The sequence below is a fragment of the Arctopsyche grandis genome, chromosome 1 (assembly GCF_051622035.1).
Source record: "Arctopsyche grandis isolate Sample6627 chromosome 1, ASM5162203v2, whole genome shotgun sequence".
Taxonomy (NCBI): Eukaryota; Metazoa; Arthropoda; class Insecta; order Trichoptera; family Hydropsychidae; genus Arctopsyche; species Arctopsyche grandis.
Window position 1 is genome coordinate 6,640,980 of NC_135355.1, and position 21,622 is coordinate 6,662,601.

General features: G+C 34.2%; 1 protein-coding gene across 1 annotated transcript in view; it reads left to right on the plus strand.

Annotated features, from left to right (window-relative positions):
* Positions 1-12,859: 12,859 nt before the first annotated feature.
* The window catches only part of LOC143914981 (uncharacterized), a 51,756-nt gene continuing 42,993 nt past the window's right edge, over positions 12,860-21,622 (plus strand). Inside the window, exon 1 of the mRNA XM_077435440.1 lies at positions 12,860-13,135. The gene's annotated coding sequence lies outside the window, so the exon portion shown is untranslated. The remainder of the gene's footprint in view (positions 13,136-21,622) is intronic.

The window sequence follows — 21,622 nt, forward strand, 5'->3', positions numbered from 1 at the left end:
AATTTAGAAGTCATTGAGACTATATATGTAGACTCAGAGAAATGTAATATTAATAGAAGTGGCTTTAGGTGTTATATTGTTGTCAAGTGACATTCTGTCCACGGACAGATCTAAATAATTTTAGCATTAGTCGTATTTGACGCTTGGTGCTTGACGTACATATGTCCGATAGAAAGTTCTCTGTTTGTATATATTACTCGCAAGATGGGCAAGCATCGGTAAAAATTGCACAATACATTAAAAAACACACAATAAACAACATGGGATACATTTTTATAAGTAAATTGATCCGATTGTATTCCGTGCGATGTAGCGTATTTATAGAGACGTACCGTGTAAAGTTGACAACAATTATTTATTCGTAAGGGCCTCTCTATTCTTATTACATCTCTCTGTGTAGACTAGTCTTTTGATTTGCCTGCTGACAAACTCCTAGTGATTGGCTACATTTACAGTCGGAAATTTTTTAATCTGCAGTTATTATCTATATTGAAATGAAAATTCGTCACTCCTCGTTTCTCTTTATTTTATTTGTATACATATGTACATATATACCAGGAGGGTCTACCTCACGAGCCCGAATGTGAAACGCTTGAAAACGCAAATTAGCTTTTCCTCCCGTATTAATGTGTGCGCGCAGAATACGGGAGGAAAAGCCTGTTCCTCTAGTTCCTGTTGTATCCTGCTCGCGCAAATTAAGTGAGTATGTACCGTTTACCAAGCACCCTTTTTTTTGATCTTTCGACTTAAGATCTTTCGATTTTCGATCTTTGCCTTCCGATATTTGCGTTTTCGGGCGTTTCACATTCGGGCTCGTGAGGTAGACCCTCCTGGTATATATGTACATATGTATACAAATAAAATAAAGAGAAACGAGGAGTGACGACTTTTCATTTCACATTCGGGTCCGTCACGGAGACCGATACCAGGAAGGCCCAACAGGTAAATTATAACATCGATATTACATTATCCAATTATAAACATCGATAAACAATCTATAGAGCAATTTACAGAGCATTATAGAGACATATGTGGATATATTTGACTGAAATCAGCAAATTCGAGACGATGAAAACTAAAAATTTGCGAGTAATAAAACAAGGTTGCCAATTTTTCGGAACCGTTTCAATAAAATTAGATAAATAGACAAAGTCTGCAAGGAAATGATCGACCTAGAATCACATATTTAAGGTCGGGCCAGCAGCACCGGGCGGGGATCGAACCCGTGACCACTCAGTTGAAACCATTACAGGCTAACCACTTCGAAAACTACCTGACACCATCAACGTTTTTCGACATTACATACAACTATATTTTGCAAGGTATGCTCAAAATATGACAATTTTATCATTAAATATATTTTATCAATCACAGTTTTGCTTTTTCGGAACACGTAATGGACGAGGTCGATGATGTGTTAAAAAAATTATTTTGCTTGCGTAAAATGTTACTAAAAATATATTAAGTTTATTTTTTTTTTGGAAAAAAATAAATATATAATGAGGGGGATGGGGGGGGGGGTTAGCTTCCTCGTGCCCCACCTGTTTTTAAAATCACGAGCTGCCCCTGTATACATGTAAATATGTATGTATGAAAGTGCTTAATAACCATTGTTTGGTGTTCTGCAGCTCGATCCATTTGAGAGCGAGCACATTTTGTACCGACCAATGCACACCGAGTCCTATAAATATACCCTGCGAAAACGGGATTAATCACGTTTTATGATAATTGCGTTGTTTTAAACGTAAACAAACAGCCTGTAGACTTTGGCTCGAAGTTCTCGGTGTACGTGAGTATTGACGAGAATCGAAATGCTGTATATATATACATATAACTCGATGGTATTAATTTTATTTGCTCTCGGCTAAAGCTCTGTCCGAAACATGCATTTGATGACCAACCCGGGATTTGCGGACGCACCCCAATGACGAGTCTATGTACCCTGGCAGCTTAATTTAGCAAAGATAATTACAAAATGGGGTGCGATATGACACGTTTCGCCTCTAGGTGTTTTATGCAACTGTTCGTTCGTAGTATACAGCCTTCTTTTTCAATTGAAGGTTTTCATAACACTAATTACGGCCTGGGCATGGCTCAAACCCAGGGCTTGGCCCTCATGCTTTGCGTGACTTTGCTATGAGGTAGCTACGCCACTGTGTACCTTCTGCCCCCACAGTGCTTTATCGGGTGGCTCCTATTCCAAGAGCCATCCAACTTCTTAATTAAATCTTTGCTGCCGTGCATGAATTTGATATTTTCCGCATCAGTGAGCGTAGGTTATCAGAGATTATTTTACCTATTTTTCTGGTAGCCTGCGCTCATCATTATTTTCATAGTTGGATGTGATGTATGAGTGAATTGTGATCTTTTCTCTTTCGTTCGGGTCTCACGGCTGGTTCTCGTATGTATAAACATATTATGTATACATTGGTACTAATTGTTGATGCAAGACATTCCAAATTGTTCTCCTTTTATTTAACCATTTTTTGAACTACTTCTATTATTTTTATGTATTATGTACGTATTGTTTTCTGTATTTATATTTTTCTCTCTTATACATTGTGGCGCATTAGGAATTCCTGTAATACCACAATGGTCCAAATTTAAATAAATAAATAATTAAATCAAATTTGTAATTCACTTTATGTATCCAGAATTTCGGCTACGCATAACCAACATGATTTTTTTTTGCATTTGTACAACCTTGTTTTGCACATCTTGTCTAACTTGAGGAAGTTACGGTTGAAAATGTTGAACAGCGCTCAAATATTTATGTATGCCTGTTTATTTTGTTTTTTCCAAACACATACCTACTCACCGTCCGATTGTATATTGAATACAGAGATTCCGAACTGATAATTGGATCGATAATTTCCCACAGCTGACATTTGCATGTTCAATTAATGGCGACTTCTGAGGACATTTAGTGCGAGCCTGTCGTTTAATTGAGCTCATCGTTCTCATCATCGTAGCAGCGATTGCAAACTTCACTCCGAGTTGAATTTATTTGTCCAAATTAATGGTGGATTCTAATGGCGAAGACTCTGGGGCGAAGGCTCCGGGGGGCGCCGGGGGGGCCGCCGGATTCTGGTATACATATAATTTCGAAAGAGACTTATAGTATATACATATGTTTATACATATGCTTGTTTGTTCGTGACAGTCAATTTATTAAAAAAAAAACAAACGAGTATTCAAATAAATTTATATAAAATAAAACTATTCAAATAAACTTAATATAATGTTTAGTATTATATTAAGTCATGTTTAAGCGGTTTATATTATAAATACCTAGCGAAGCCGGGTAAAACTACTAGTATATTATATATTACATAGCCAGCAGTATGGCTCGGTGGTTTCGTTTATGTTTAGTACCGAGAGGTTACCGGGTTCGATCTCGTGCTAATATTTAATACCGCTGGTCAATCTTAGATATTTGTGAATCCAAGTCGATCATTTCCTATCAGAGTTTGCCAGTTTATCTGATTTCATTGTTGAAACGATTCCTTCATCAAATTGGCAAAAACCATCCTACCCGCTGTGTCACAAATATCGGAATTTGATTTACGTATGTACAATTTGTAAAAATGTATGTACAAGTCTAAATCCATAGATGTCTCCATGGATTAATTCATTAATTAATTGATTGTTAAGTATGTGTTCTTCAGGCTCTCGAAATACAGCGATTTATGTGAAAAAAATGCTGCCATGTTTGTAATTAATTGTCTAGGAAGGCACATTGGGGTTTACCTGTTAAGCCTTCCTGGTATATATCTGTGTAAAAATAAAATGTATATTTACTGATCGTGTGAAAGTGCCGCATGAAGTTTAGCTGGATTAGGCTGAAATTAGTAGGCTAAGATGAGCGTCATCATTATTCAGTGTTTATCGAATGATCCGAATGGAAATGTGATAATTTACCCTTGATTGATTGATTTGGTAGTGAAGCGACATATGAAGATAAAAGTTGTTTCATCAGCTCGGGATTTGATGGTTGAGTCCTCCGTGTTGGCAACTGGCAGACCATAAACACTGCCAAATAGTACCGCAGAGGAGTGTCAATGGTGTGGATGTCTGGTAAATTGGTTTTAGTGTAGTGTGTATGTGTGTCTAGAATAGAAACTGAAGTATGCAAAACAAACGAACGGCCGGGAGACGAGCACAGAGTTATTTGCGCTCTTGTGTGGACGAGCCCAGCCGCTCACAACATATTCGCATTCAATACACCAGACCAACTAACTCTAGCACAAAGGATTAAACAAGGTACGAATTGGATAGCAATTCGATTTTCCCCGTGTGGAAATCCGCTAAACAAAAGCGAATAACGGAAATGGAAAAGTTTCACGCACAGGAGCAGATTGAGCCAACTGAATTGAAAGAGAAGAACTTCGACTTAATCAATTTTCAAACTAATTTCAGCATGTAGTAATTTTTGAAGAAATAATTTTTGATGTATTTAAAGTTTGAACCATTGTGACATTTCCAGCAGTATGGCTCGGTGGTTGCTTTTATGTTTAGCACCGAGAGATTACCGGGCTCGATCCCGTGCTAGGATTTATTACTGCTGGTTAGACTTGGATATTTGTGACTCCTAGTAGATCGTTTCATATCGGAGTTTGCCAATATATCTGATTTCATTGTTGAAACGATTGGCAAAAACCATCCTATCCACTATGTCACCAATATCTGAATTTGATTTATGTACAATATGTAAAAAATTATGCACAAGTCTATATCCATAGATGTCTCTATGGATTAATTAATTAATTAATTAATTGATAATTTCGTGTTCTTTGGCATCTCGAAATTCAACGATTTATGTAATAAAAAAATGCTGCAATGTTTTTGTAATTTTCTAGGAAGCAGTTACATCGTTATTCCACAAATCTTATATAAAACAAAACAAACACTAGCATAGAGAAAGCCTGGCGCTTTTTTATAAAATTTATTTGAATTGAAAAAACATTATATTATTTAATGACTGAACAATCACAAAGTCTTTGACCAATCCAGCCAATCAGAAACGACTTTGACGACAGCCAATCAGAAACGAATTTCAGATGCCGTTTCAGTTTTATATAAAATATTTATTTTTTTTATCTTGTTTCATTTTTTTTTTTAAATAAATGCACATTCTGGTAAAAATAATATTTCTCATCCGAAATTTCCAGTTGTACACAATTTTTGCAATTTAAAGAAACCGAGAATATCCATGGAAAATTTATAGTTTTATATATGTTTCAGAAAAAAATCTTTGTTGAATTCAATTTAAATGGAATAGAATTTGAGGAAAAAAATATGATAAGGGGGAGGGACAATTTCTTTTGTATTTTGAGTCCTGGGAAATAAAACACAATACAAACGTATGTCACAGCTTCTGAATATTGTCTGAAAATCTTCAACAAGATATTTGGATTTTTTCACCAAATTTACTAAACCGGTCAAAGCGACAACTTTCTTTGATCGTAAACGTTTCCATAGACACGGGAAAGCAATTTGATGACGCCATTCGTAAAATTCAAAGGTGGATATTTTCGCTGCGTTCCATTCATCGCTGTGAAAATTGTTCACATACAGATATTGCTCAAAAATATATATGTATATGTATATAAAAAATAATGGACTATTTTTTCATGAATTCGCGCTCGACCGCGGTGTGGTTGACATTTACGCATTCGGCGTCTGTTATTCTCGTTTTACCACTATGCTGTTGGGCGTAAGTAAGTGGCGAGAATTCATTCATCGTAACGAGCCGAAGACTCAAAATAGAGCACCTAAGCCGCATGGCAATCGGCCAAGCCGCAAGAGGTTCGTTTGCACCACCGTTTGCAGCAGACACTTATTACGGGAATCTTTGCAATCTCTGAATCGAACCAGTGCTCCCGAATCATCTTGCTATACATAATTAATTAACCCTCAAAATCTCTTACTAATTGCTTCCGTAATCCTAAACAGCGCGCTGTAATCCTAGAAGAGGCTCTTCGGGCATACCCCTTGAGGAAGGTAGGATCAATAGTTTTGAATTTAAGAGGTGAAAGGTGAGAGGTGGGTGGTTGACAAAGTTTATACGAGTGGAAAAAAACATTTCAATAACATTTATATTCACAATATCCGATAGCTAAAAATGTCAACATGAGCAAGATAATAGACGTGACCCAGAAATTAACACATATTGTGTACTTGAACCCATCACATATGCCGATTACAATTTTCACGCACGGTTTATTATATAAGCAATATTTTTAAGATAATACTAAACTACATATGTACATATACTAGTTACGTACTAATTCAACAAAGACAAAAGTGATTGGAAAATAGTAAATGATCAACCATATAAAATGACGACTATTATCACATCAGTTACTTTATGTTGTTGAGAATAATTCCTAATACACTCAAAGCTCTGGTATTCGAGCTGAGGAGTCAACATTAATTCGAATTTACTAAAATTTATGTAAGTAGTTTATTTTTGTCATTTTCATTTTAAAAAAATCATATTTAATCAACGTTTTGGGAACTTTGCATTTTTTTAGTAGAGTAGAGGTTTGTAAGCAGAGACATATTCGAGGATTTTTCAAGGGGAGGGGGTGAAGGTTGCCAACTTAGAAGTAAAAATGGAGGACATTTTTAAAAAAATATTTAATTTTATTCGAAAAATATGAAATGGCTTAAAAATGAGAAAATTCAGATATTAAAAAAAATAAATGCCAGTTTTATTTAATACGGATTCAAATTTATAAAAACTATGGTCAGAAAATAATCTTATACTTAGCGGCGCAGGCGAAATGTTTTTTAATAACTCTTTAAACCTGATTTTTCAAATGTCGAATCTCATATTTACTAGTGCTAGTGCATTCTCTTTCACTTTATTATTGGAAAAATCTATTCTATTGAGAAGCGTTTTGTTTTACAAAATGTTTAAGTGTAACATATGTACATATGTAAATGATTTAGTTAGCACTCAGTGACGATATCGCGTCACTGTCAATTCTAGGTTCTTAGCGGCATAGGGTATGTGTACCTGTTTTTTTACACTGGGTTTTCCCGAACTTATATTGATGTGGGTAGCCGTTCCATATCTAATAATTTCAAAAATGTGCGAATTTGGAAATCCTGCAATGGGGGGGGATTGCCCCCATCGACCCCCACCTTGGATCCGTCCCTGCTAGTAAGTCATACAAATATTTGTTTGACAATTATTTTTTTATAAATAATTTCATTTCCGACTTTGAATTAGTACATATTTTACTCAAATCAAGAGAAGTGCGAGTCCCTCTCCCTTCTTTGGTTGGCGCAAAGACTGTTGAATTGAACACAATGTAGCAGATTGGTGACACGATGTTGATTCACAATTTTAACAATTTAAATTTAGTGAAATGAAAATTTAGGATTGATTCATCATGATACCTGCACGGTGACATTGCGTTTGAAACAGTTTGAGAGCAACTGGAGTGTACCATAAAATGTGCAAGCTTGGCCGCCGCATGTGGTCAACGTCCTGCCGCATGGACATTCGAGACCATCAGACAAACCACCAGTTTGAGCCTGACATACAGTTGGACAAGCGTATTTATAGGTAGGCATATGTAGTCTGAAAACGTCCTCAATCTACTCGTACTACCATTTTTCATGATGATCATGATCTGACCAGTGGCGTAGCGTGAATTCCAGGCGCTCCCCCGCAAAATATTTTAAGGCGTCCCCCCCACCCCATATATTCATATTATTTCCTTACAGCAAAATAAATTTCCAAATTAATAATTCCTACCTTTTTTACGTAGAAAAACTTTTTTTCTGGACTTCTGGATCTGAAATTTTGTTAAAATTTAATACTAATCATTAGAGGTAGGACCGGAAGCGTGCCGTTCTTTGTTTATTGTTCGTTGTGCATTGTTAATTTTTATGATGAACCTTTGTTAAAGGTTCGCCGAACCTTTTTTTTATTGCACTCTAGCTTTGTGAATAGACCCAAAACGCCGTGTTTCCTGGAAAAAGCACGCTCTCTATCCGCTATTTACTAATCATTGCTAATCCTTTTAGTCGATGTTGTGACATAGTTGACCTTTAAGTAATTTTTAACAAGTTTCAACTTGTGAACGAGCGCTCCAATTTGTCAGAGTCAGATATATTAGTTGGCTTGAGATTTGGCTTCACGATATACTACATATGGGTTCTAGGACACTTACCCCCCGGACATATACCCCTGGTCAAAAACCCCCGTGCAAATAACCCCCACCAAGGATAAAAAATATTTAAAAATAGTAATAAATAATTAATAATTAAAAGTTCCGGCGCCCACCCGCACTGCGGGGTCTGCGGGCGCGGTAGCTACGCCACTAGATCTGACTAAAACACTTAAACTATATAATACGTCTTAAACTATGTATGTAATAGATCTTCGTACATAAAAATCGTTTTTATGTACGTTATGTTTTATATGATAATTGGATTATTACGCACATTGCGATCGCCCAAAAGACCAATTGTAGCTAATCCAAACAAACTATATATCACTACCCTGTATTATGTAAAGGTGTGTTTAGACTCTTTAATATATCTTGCAACAACATAAAATAAACGAAAGAAGTATTAATGAATGTATTTTTCCAAAGCTAATTACATCTTCTTAAGTATTTTTTAAATGTAATGCTCACAATCTAAAATACTCGGCAGTTAGGGATTACCGAAATTACAGTGTAAACCAGAAATTCAGAAATTCCAGTGTAAACCAGCCTTAATAGACGTTGACAAATGAATGACATGGATTAGACAACCCATGTTCAATACATTGTTTTTAAATGCTACCTGGAAAAGCTTTTACTTTGTAAATGCTCAAAATACAGCGCCTATCGGCGTTTTTCAGGACCATGGACTAGTTGGCAAAACTCTGATCGGCGTTGGTCAGCATTCAAAGGGTTAATTAATAATTCAATACAATGTACATTGAGTAAAAAAGTAAATGCGATTTTAACGTTAAAATGGAGTCGGAGTCGCTCAAATTTTCAACGACTCCGACTCCAACTTGGCAGCCCTGGTATTTACACCACTGATAAATTAATGATTTCAAAACAATTAACTTACAACATTGAGAATCTGTGATGAGAAGCGAAATGCTCCGAGAGGTAAAAGAAGCCGCAGCAAACGGACCGCTTTCAGGAACACTTTCAGTCTGGCCAACCCAAAATCTATGACGTAAAATGCGAGGAAAGTCGGCCAGCAACTGCATTTATGCACGGCATGAGTAATGAAATGTACGAAAAACGATAATCATAATCAGATTGGAAGAGATAGTGTAAAGAAAAGTCGGTGTGGATGTAGAGGTCGTTGAATACGTTGATATGTATATCGTATATATGTATATTGAATGGCATACAATCCTACAGTCCGCGCCCTCAACCTCCGCCACTAAAAAAACTTTTCCGTCAGCGCGTACACCTGATGGCTGTAGTAACCCGTGAAGGCCGCGTCAAACCAGTGGCGGCACGGCGCGTAGCATATAAAAAGATAAAGTAAAAATACAATAAACACGTATATTGTATTTTATAATAAAACATGAAACTAGTGCATTATTACTAAGGTTCGGCGCGACCCAGTGCTAATTGGACAAAAAATGGGTTCATCATTGTCTATTACAATGGCCAACCTTTTTTTTTTGCTCTCTAGCTTTGTATTTCATTGTACATGGTAAACATGGTAAACCCATTTTTTGTCTCAATAGCACTGGGTCGCGCCGATCTCTAGTTATTACCATCGGCTGAAATGATATTTTAAAAACTTATATTCACATAAAGCCACAACTTCAATAATTGCCGCTCAGTTGTTCGATTAAATTCAATTCTATTATACACATAATAGACCACTAGTAACTAGGTGCACGCATTCATGCACTTGATAAAAAGTGAGCCTACAATTTGCAAGTTCAGTCTGTCGTTTTGCGACAGACTGAACTTGCAAATTGTAGGTGTAACTTCTGCACAATTATGTGTGTTACAGTAATGAGAAATGATTATTATATTTTTGTTTAAAATATTTTGTGAAAATAATATACAAAATAAAAAATGATATTATTTTTCACCACTTTTTCAAAATAACATAAAAAGGTTATGGCTTAAATGACTATGAATGCTAATCTAAAATAGAATAATATGCTTGAAACGCTGTCTTCAAATTGTTTTTTATTAATGTTATTTTTTGTTATAATGAAGCTTTTTATAATTCACAACGACTCAAAAACCATCTGTATTTTATTTATTTATAATGTTTCTCTTAGTTTTAAAACATAATTGGAGGAAAAGTTCAAAAACCTTCAATTATCGCATTTATTTCAATATGAAAAAAATAAACTTCTTTATTTTTAAATGCAATTTATATTTATATGCTTTAAAAGCAAATCCACGTTTTTTGATTTTGAAATTTTATTGTATTTTTAGGTTTTATGGATTAAATATAGTTAAGTATAAAATGTATATTTCGTAGTGACACTCAATGTACATGTGCTGACGTACACTATTGTTTTATTTTATTTTATTTGTTCTTTTGTTTTTGTAATTTTCTTCAACGCCGCCATATTGAGCAGTTCATTGTTTAATTTTGCGTTCAAGTTTTCGATTCTTCACAGATGAAACAAGAAGAGGCAGTGGCAACAAACGAGCTCGAAATTAGTTTGGCGTGAGTGATATTTACATTTCCTGGATTTGAAAAATTCACTTTTTATCAGGTGTACTTGTGCACTAGTTTGATATATTTGTACGTGGGGGTGAACGTCAAAAATATGAGATAGATTTTTTAAAAGTTGTTTATAGTTTCATCTTCAAGTGGCGAATAATTTTATGTAAATTTCATATTTGTATGTTGCCTTCGTCAGAATTTTGTAATAAATATACATATTTTTTAATAATTATTCTTGTACCATCACAAAAATTATGAATACCAAAAAGAATTAGTAAAACAGTCGTAAGGACGTTATATTGATTATTTCAAAACTATACCACGTGGGTGACAGAGATAAAACAATTATTTAAACGAAACCTTATGTCAATTATCAACTATCAATTATTTTAAATGATTATAGACATATTAATGAAAATAACACTGATTTATTGTAAAAAATCGCAGAAGCGTATCATATGAAAGATACGCTGACTTGAGTAGGACGATGACCTTTTATAGTGAGATTACATATTATCATAATTCAAGTACTATGTGCGAGTAAGAATACCACATGTGTCATTTATACAAATGTATATTGTACTCACGTTCCTAACTATGTGTTTTTATTTCTAATCTTTTATTTTACATAGAAGTACGTAATAAAAGGTGTTTTTCAAAACATTAAATTTATTTTGTTATACCTTAAAAAGAAACCGATGATTAAGCACATTTTCCGCATATTTTAAATCGCAGCACTCAAGTATCAATTTGAAATGTCTCACGACAATCGTTTAAATAAATAGTAATAACACATGTCTGGCAGCTGAAAAAAGAAAATGAAAAGATGTATAAAACTAAAATGGAGAACATTTGGGTGAATGGATGACGTTTTTAAATAAATGTACCATTTTTTTCGAAAATAAAAAGATCTTCAATCAACTTGGGTATTGAACGCCATTGCATTTAAAGAAGTATGGAAAGTTGTATGCTCAGCAGGGTTGTTGAGAGGGAGAGGAGGGGGGGGGGGAACTAGACTAGTATGGTTGGTGTCTAGTTTGCGCGACGAAAAGATGCATAAACAATATGTCATAAATAAAAATTCATGAAACCTCTCGTGAGTTTAACATTATTTCGACAGCATTATTCGCCCGCGATTTCTACAAGCTTATGCACCAAAATAAAATTACGCCCTGGAAAACGGAAATGGGCCGACACTTTTAAATACATTATTTGGGTGAGTGTGACTGTTCAGATAGCTGTCTAGATTGGAATTGAGTAGTTGAAAATTCGTAAATTTCACTGTTAGAACGTAGACACCTATTCGATTAAAAATTATATTGAAAGTAGTAATAAAATTTGCGAGTTGTAAAATATTTTTTCACAATATTAAAACAATTTATAAGTCCGGTTTTTTTGGGTAACTCGACGACCGTGATAAGACTAAGGGGTTGGCTCGCTACTCGTCAATAACAATGGACTTCTCCATTACCACACAAAGCAAGAGATCAAAAAACATGGTTGACACCAGTGAATCATTTTTTGTGCATAAAGCATCGTCCAAATGTCGCCCTTTAGCCGTGATGCTCGGCATAACAAGATTGGATAAGGAATACGTGGACGGTGAGAAGGAAGACAAAGATAGTATATTCAGGTGACCGGAAAAATGCACTCGAGATAGTTGCACTCTCGAAACATCCAAACTTTCAAGGAGAGCTAACGCAATATAAGTCAAGGGGCACTTGTATGTTATTCCAGGGTGCCAACATATTTTTTCCTTTTGAGCACCTTTGAAAATTAGGACTTATCTAAACTGCGCCACTATTCAGTGCAATTTAGTGCGTCTTTCCGGGAACCGGGTATATTTAGTGGAGCGAGTGAATAGATCGAACTGACAATTGGGCAAAGAAGTGATCGAATGATACCCGACAGAATGTAAAAGGGTGCATAGGAAGGCTACAGGGGAGATGGGTCGATGCAATTAGAGACATGTGTTAGGTGAGATGGATGAGAGTCGTTCTATTTTGATAGAGACGAATGAATGGTAAACGAAGATGATGTAAAATATGAAAGAGAAGGCAAGACAAACAAACAAATGGCAAGACGATGCGCGCCGCCTCTGGTCTCGTACGCTAGAGCCCCCCTGCCCCCCCCTCGTCGGCTGACCTCCCCTCCCCCGGCATAGTACTCTCGGCTCGCGTTGGCCAACAGTGGTGGCGCGTTCGCCCTGCGTCGCGGTCGTCGTTTGTGTTGTCGCGCTTTGACGTGTTGTTTTGGCTGTCTTTTCTGCTGCCCGTCGTTGGTCGCCGGTTGCTGGTCGCCGGTCGCCGGTCGCCGGTCGAGTCGCCGTCGGAGCGCCACCTTCACCTTCGCAACCCCCCCTTCACCTTCACCCCCGCCCCCGCATGACTCACCTGGACGCCTACGCCTACGCCCCTCTCTTCACCAGATGCTTTCTCCTCATCGCCTTCTGAACTTTATCAACGTAAGCGATCATCACATCATTCACATTCACACTCGCACACACACACACCCACACACACACCCACTCACTCACACTCGCGCACCAATTCGATTCACCAATGGAAAAACAAATGAAAACAATTCAAATTCTTTTTCCGTGTTCTGTTTGATTTTTCACTGCGGCAACCCTGAAAAGTTTTCCGATTCAAATTTAACCGATATTGCATACACACACACACACAGTACATAGGTGTGTGTGTGTGTATCAATAGGATTGATTGCGCAAACTGTTTTCATCGTTCGAACTTAAGTTTGTTTTTCCGGGTTTTCTCGGAACGAATTTTCGAGAAATCGAGATATAGCCGAGAGGAGAACGAAACATGTGACGTATCGCATTTTCGCATGGTAATCGTAAATTCCAATTGTCGTTCGGCCAGATGATCGCATTGTACTATAAACCAGTGGTAGGGAATCTTTTTCGAGCAAAGAGTCAAATAGGGAAAAAATGACGAATTCTATAAGCCGTAACATGTTATGTTTTTAAGTCATAAATTAATTTTAAACTGCGTTTTATATTAATTTTATTTGCATTTAATGTAAATATTATATTAGAGTCTTCTCACGAATGAAATTTTTTCAAAGCTACATATTTATATATGTACATATGTATATGTAGATGCTTTTCGAGTTTTACCTCCGTACGAATATTTCCTCAATCGTAGGTGTTCGATTTGATTCGGTTTTTAGGACTTTTAAAATACAATACATATTATGTATGTTGATCTGAAATTGTTGAAAATCTAGAAATAATATAATAATAATCTAACATATAATTTCGAAAGAGATTTTGTATGTAAGTATATATATGTATCTTTGGTTGGGAATTTCGTAAACAAGTCAAAATTTCTATGACGACGATTTGATTTTTTTTTCGATTCAAATAAATGTAATAAAAAACAAATGAATATTTACTATTAGATTCGCAATGTTTACGCTGTTTATATTACAAATAGTGAGCGAAGCCGGGTAAAACAACTAGTAATAAATATATATAAAAATAGATTTGATGTATGTATTTATGTACATATATACGTACGTGCGAATGCATCGACAACTATTGAGATTTCAAAAAAATAATTTTTGAATTAATTAATTTAAAATTTCAATTTTTATTCAATTATGTTCCGATTTCTATTGCAGTTAAGATTCCCGATTTCTATTTCAAATCTGATTCCCGGTTCCGATTGTGATTCCAATTCCCGATTCTGGTTTCGATTCTGATTCCGGGTCCAGTTCTGGTTCTGGTTTCGATTCCGATTAATTGTTATTATACGTATTTTAACTTTATTTTAAATCATTTATCAATTAGTTTCCGAAACCACCCGTTAAAATTTCAACGGGCACAACCACTAGTGTACACATATGTATGTATTTATGTACTTGTATTTTGAAGCCGAAACAGAGTAAGGTTTAAGGATTGCTATTTAATAGTTTCAAGCCACGCTTTGTAATTAATGCAAAGAGCCGTATTTTTCTCGTTTTCTACTAATTTGGATGATGGAGGTTCTAGATTTTGACTCTTTATGACACGAGACAAAATATTTCTATCGTTCTGATTTATTACATTTCCCATTTCCAACCATTAAAGTTGGTTATTATATTGATGACCAAACGGAGCAAAATGACAAAGTTTGAAAACGATCGGATAAGAACCCAAACTTCGTCACACGACCAAATCATTTGCGAGCTAAGAAGAGGTTAGTAAAAAGTACCTACCATTTTATTTCGTATTTATAAACGTTATTTATAAATTCCATCAAAAAGGATTAATTAAAATCTCGAAAGGAAAATTGGTGCTTTAACAGGAAAGTGAGAATAATTCGATGGAAATTGTCTCAAATTGAAATTGAAAACGGAAATTGTCAGAAGTTCTTTTAAATGTACGCATTTAGACTCGGAAATAAATTAGACACTCTTCTACCACAATATCTACATACATACATAGACACCGTTCTAAATGTATTGGTTTTTGTATGCATTTTATTTTAATAGCTTTCAGCCGAATTACATATAATATCAACAAAATGTAACTTTTTTGTGACAAACACTTTGTATACAAAAAAGATACATGTTTGGAAGCAGGATGACAACACCTGAAATGTGAATGATTCCATTTATGTACACATATACGTATACATATATGTATGTACTTCAATATTTATCTTTGGAGTTGGAAATTCTAATCGATATGCTGGTTATCGTCGTACAAACCATATACAATAATTTCTGCATTCTTCGGTGTAGGTTAAAGTAAAAGTTAACGATGTATTTACTATAGAAGAAAAAGCATCCATAATTTTTATTGAAATAATTGTGTTGTAACTATAAAAAGTCATTTAATTGGAAAATCGGTAAAAAGCCCGAAAGTCCGAATATATGTATATTTGTAGGTAAATACTGTCAAGTACATGTGAACGCGTATATGTATTGTATACATAATAAAAAAAAATAAAGAAAAAAAGATCACGTTGCAAGTGTTGCCGCATTGCAAAAATGCGTTTTTTAAAAATTGTTTTTTTGTGGGTTCTAATGACGGGATTGAGCGTGCATTGCCATCGTTTTGGCGTGACGTAAACCCGGTAGCCGGTCGAGATAAATGCGATAATGGGAAAAAGAGAAAGTAGATTCGTACGTACCCACGTTCGATCGTATAGAATTCATTAATTCAATCTTGTCAGTGTTATCATTTAACAGTTTTTTATTTTGCCATTTTGAATGGCTCACTCGTTACCGAGAAAACTTAATGACGCCACATTTTTAAATGTTTTTTTTACATGTGAAAATTTCACAGCTCGCGTCTACATTTCGCACTGAGTGGTGATTTTTTGCGGTTTTGAATTTAAAAAAAATATGTTTCGTGAAGAAAGATAAGCTTATTGATTGCTAGTTGTTTTACCCGGCTTCGCTCAGTGTTTGTAATATAAACAGCTTAAACATTGCCAATCTAATACTAAATATTCATTTGCTTTTATATTACATTTATTTGAATCAAAAAAATATAATATTCAACCAATCGAATCGTCGTCGTAGAAACTTTGACTTATTTTCGATGTTTCCGACCAAAAATTACATACAAAGAGTCATAAATATGTATATTGGTTATTCTTATTACCAGAATTTGCCGTCGAGCGTGTAGTCGAACTTCGACTACACGCTCTTTTGTCAATTTTCTTAGAAAGGACATGTTTTCACAGCCTTTTTTGCCCTCTTGCTTTGAACACTAGTGGTTCTTCTAAGAAATTGATCCTTTATAAATTATAACCTATAAAAGATCAATTTATTATATACTAGTGGTTTTACCTGGCTTCGCTCAGTGTTTGTAATATAAACCGCTTAAACAAATGGCTAATCTAATAATAAACTCGTAAAATAGTAAAATAAAAAAATTAAAATTCATTTGATTTTTTATGAAATATATTTGATTTGTTCGATATCAATATCGTCAATATATTTGTTCGGTATCAAATATCAATATCGTCAGCATAGAAAATTTGATTTGTTCGAAGATGTCACAGATTCTACGAACCAAACAAACATACAAAGTCTCTTTTGAAATTATATAATACTAGTGTTTTTACCCAGCTTCGCTCGGTATTTGTAATATAAACCGCTTAAGCATGGCCAATCTAATCGTAAACATGTTATTAAATTTATTTGAATAGTTTTATTTTATTTAAATTTATTTGAATAGTTTTATTTTATTTAAATTTATTTGAATATTCATTTGTTTTTTTTTATTAAAATGAACGTCACGGAATCTACAACCCATACAAACATACATACATATATACATACATACAAAGTCTCTTACGAAATTAATTATTAGATATTATAAATTATAAGAATACTGCAACCGATATCTGATTATTATATACATTATACATATACTATATATACATATGTATTAATCATGATTAATCAATTCGATTATAGTACATATGTACATATGTACACATATAGATAAGATAAAAAAATTACTCAATTTTCATCGTTTGAATGAAAAAATTATAAAATCTAATATTAATATATAATATTATTTTACACAGTTGTTCAAAATGTGTGATTGTTCTTATCGAACAATTTGAACGTCATTCTCAAATCCCAATGCCTTTCGCAGGGTATTGTTAACAAGTATCTAATAAGTAGGGAGACCATACGTCCAGCTTTGGCCGGGACAGATTTTTGCGTGATTTGAAAATTGAACGATTTTTCCCGTTTCGTCTGTTCACTGGTGCACAGAATAATTTTTTTGAAAAATCTTCTGTGCAACACATGTCTTTTATAAAGAGGGGGGGGGGGAGACAATTTTTGAGTCCCGTTTTGAGTCCTGGGAAACATGGTCACCCTACCAATAAGATGTGTTTTTGTATACAATCAATATATGTATGTTTTTATGTACACATGCGAAAAATGTATTTTTAAACTTTTACCATCGCAACGTTGATTCCCCCAATTCGAGAAGATTCCACGAATTTATTTTGTGATAATGATAATAATGTAAAATATGCGATGGCGAACTTGATAAGTATCGGAATGGTTTCCATTCATGAAAAACGTACATATTGAAAATATGTACGTTTTGTATTATAAGCAAGCGCTCGACAACATTTTTTGAGTAATATTATTATTTTTAATTTCATAATACATGCTAGTACATATTCTAGAATGGAGGCAATATTAGTATGTTTGTTTTTTAATTCGTAAAAAGGTTCGGACGTCGTTGTATCACGACGCGTCATAAGATAAGATTACAGATGTTATGTTATATTTTTGTGGCGAATTTTTTATATAAAATATTTATTTTGCTTTTTTTGTAGCACGTTTGCAATCTATTTATAGATACTTTCAAATGATATTAGGTATAACATTTATTTTGAGATAATATTTTTGGCACGGCATTAAAATAAACTACACGACAAATGTCAAAACGACATTTAATGTCAAATTAACATCTCTAAAATAGCTCGCACGACAGAATCGGCCTACGCCCGGCAAATCAAACGTCAAACGGGCGGCCAGTAACAAAAATAAAATTTGTCGTTTCAGTGAAATCATAACCAGTTACATTTTCACTGGGTAATCGTAATATATTAGCAGCCAACATTTTTTTATTTAAGCGTTAGGTTGAGTTAGGGTTGGCCCTATTCATTTAAGATTAGGTTGTTAGGGTCGGTATTTATTTTTGTCAAGTTTTATTTTTGTTACTGGGAATCCATTTGACGTTTGATTTGCCGGGCAGATAAATGTTACCCATGTGTAATTATTGGAGCATTATTATCACGTACTTTTATAACACTTCCGAATAGCGATTGGTGTCTTTCAAGTGGGTCTATATATAAATTAATCACAAATAAGTTTTTATTTTGAAGTATAATGATAACATAAAATTTAGAAGTTCCGGACTACCTTCACAATTATGGACTTTTGCATTGTTAAGATTTGAATACACGATTGACTGCACAATTCTCATTGTATTCTCAGCACGCAAATTCGTCGTTTCGCATTTTTTTATAATATGCGAACGTTCAATAATAAGCAATTATATATTGAACAAGTTACACCAACAAGCCGACGCGTCGTGTAGGTATAGTACAGCTACTTGCACAATATTCGATAAGACGCGTTCGTGCCTGGCACAGCCGGTTTTCACTTTCAGCGCTAAATCTCTGTGTAGGTCTATAGATACATACATATGTATATATATATATATATATATATATATATATATATATATATATATATATATATATATATATATATATTTTATGATATTTATAAACAAATACGGTGGGGGGGGGGGGGGGGAATCACCAAGAGCTTGATCGCGTGTTTCGCCGTGGCGCAACCTGTTCGGATTGCGCCAATTTTTATTGTACATATTATTTTGCATTACAACGAAAAGTGGGCTGAAAAAATATCGTCGACGCCCATGCAAAATTTGCGCAGTGCTGGCTGCTGTTTTCAGTGCGAACATACTGAAATGTTGATATTCACTCATTCGATTTGCATGTTTAAATTGACAGTTAGTGTTATTAATTGATTGTTAAGTTTCATTCATTGAGCGGTGTGCTGGAAGACTGGAAGTTCTCGCGAACCGGTTGCTAAAATTTTTCAGATTCAGACGTAACCACTCAACTGGTATTCACTAATTTCAGCTGAACACCAAAACAAGGTTTTTCTGGTTATTTATGCAGAGGTAATAAAAAAATCGGAAGAAATTCGCCTGCGGCGCTTTTTACAGGTTTTTTTTATCACATTTCAAATTGTAAATTGAAATGAAAAGAAAACTTTTAGGGATGCCCGAGGTTCCGTAAAATGAATAAATGAAAATATTTAACGGCTAAATAATAATAAAATAAACGAATAAAAACGGCTTTTATAAAGTGTTTACATATTTTAGTTGAATAAAATATGTAAGAATATTTTAATTGACGTCCATTTTTCAGAGTTCGAAATATTTACCAAAAAAATCATTGCCTGCAGTGCTATTTATTCTGTACTAGTTTTTTTGTAGTATAAAAAGCGTAAACATGGCGGATCTAATAGTAAATATTCATTTGTTTTTTTATTAAATTTATTTGAATCGAAAAAAATTTTGACTTTTACGAAATTCCCAATCAGCAATAATTATGTACATACAAAGTCTCTTTCGAAACTATATATTATATATGCAGGGCCGACGAGAGGTGGGTCGGGGTAAAGTCTCAGGACCCGAACTACTCGAGGATATTAAAATACATGTATTTATTTGATGTTATTAAATATTTATTATTTTTCGATCCAGGAATTATTTGTGTCCATGCGAAATCGTCCTGTTATATCATACTTTCTTATTCAATTATTTAAAAAAATAATAACCAATATACATATATGTATGTAGGTGTTTTTTGATAAATATATCTATAAGAATTTTTTTTGTTTGCCAAAGGGCCCGGAATTATTTTTTCCCAGGGCCCGAGATTCTTCGCGGGGGCCCTGTGTACATATGTTTCTATGTACATATGATACATATATGTACATATCTATGGACATGACTATTGAAATACCTTAAGAAGATTTCAAAACTTTTTGAGAAAAGTTTTCATTCGAGGCAATGCTTCAGGCTCGGTTCTACAATAATACCGTAGTATATTAATAAACAAAAAAAAAATGGGAAAAAAGACAATTATTTTTTAATTTATTGAGAGCAAAAATTTCAGAATAGAAATGATTGTTTTCATGGGTTGGCTGCATTTAAAGGAACCGGATTTTCAAAATTTGGTAGCATATCCCTGGCTATACATATGTATATTTACATATGTACATATTAATATTATCGTATTGGCTTGACTTTAAGGTGAGGCTTTAAAAATGGGGAGGGGGAGGGTCGTCTTATATTCGAGTCTCAAAAATGTTCATCTTGTTTTTTTTTGTTCCGTGTTACGTTTTACATATTTTTGCACACCCAAAAATATTATGAATGGTCCTATTAAAACACGATGAGTTCGAAAAAATCAAATTAATCAAGTAATATACAGGAGCAATTTCAAGGTTTTGCTAGCATACTTTACCATTATCTAGGTATTTTGTTTTAATAAATATTTTTCTTTAAAAAATAAAAAAATTTCAGAGTGTTGATCGCCTTATAATGTTAGGTAAAAGTTTTTTTTCCAAAAACTAAATTAAGAAATGTTAATCAGGGTTGCTTTATAGTCAGGTCAATTCGGTTTATAAAAGTTAAATTAGACAGTTTATTTACTGAAAAAATAATATTAAAAAATAAATAATATTGAAAAAATTACATACATATATTATATTACAAACATTCGAACCATTTTGTGAACTACGGTCATTTGCCAATTGGTTTTTACTTTATCTTTATGATTGTGAAAAAATTCGACCTCACAGAAATTTTGACGCGTGTATCAAGTATCGATCCTCGATCACGTTTTTTATGGGCTTTAAATAATATTTTTTGTATTATGGAGATACAAATTCGAACACCGGCTCAACCCATGTAAAGTAAAAATTTATGAAATTTTTATATTTACGTTTTTTTTCATTATATGAGGCTTTGTGATCATCTGATATCTTTCACTGATCTCGTTTTAATTTTTACATACCTCTTGACGCAACGATGCATATATTCTAGGCAGCTGTTTGCGACAGACAAATCAGTTTTCGTTTACGACAGGCAAATCAAGTGACAAGATGATGGCTTCGTTTGTGGGCCCAGTGGGGGAAAATTATCTTCTTCAATTCCTGTTAAAATATTTAAGTGGAATTAAAGACGGCAAAGTTAATCGTTACCATGTTGTACAAATATTACGACGAGTTAGTATTGTGTAGTAAATCGCGATTAATAACAATTGCTCATTCTCAGGTGTCGTTGCACATTCACTTCTCTTCGCACCGCATTCACATGCACAATTTCATTAAACAATTGCCGTAATGATTGCACGCAAGTCTA